The following is a 214-nucleotide window of genomic DNA, read 5'->3' as shown; positions in this document are numbered from 1 at the left end:
TGATGTTTCTGAATATATAATTTTAGCTATTCTTCATTTTAAAGATCAGCCATTTCTCATACACCCCCATCTCTCATATAGACTCATCAACATCCATTCTCTCTCTTTTCTGAGAAAGTCTTGATACAGCAATCAAAGAAGTCTTGAGGCACAAGAAATAACAGGTGCTGGGGGGAAAAAGGGAAAGAGAATGGCTGGGGGTCGAGAGAGAGAA

This window comes from Chiloscyllium plagiosum, unplaced genomic scaffold (genome assembly GCF_037043375.1).
Source record: "Chiloscyllium plagiosum isolate Xiang-an unplaced genomic scaffold, Cpla_swu_hap1 HiC_scaffold_27, whole genome shotgun sequence".
Classification (NCBI taxonomy): Eukaryota; Metazoa; Chordata; class Chondrichthyes; order Orectolobiformes; family Hemiscylliidae; genus Chiloscyllium; species Chiloscyllium plagiosum.
The sequence above is the reverse complement of the archived record's forward strand: the minus strand, read 5'-3'. Positions refer to the sequence as shown.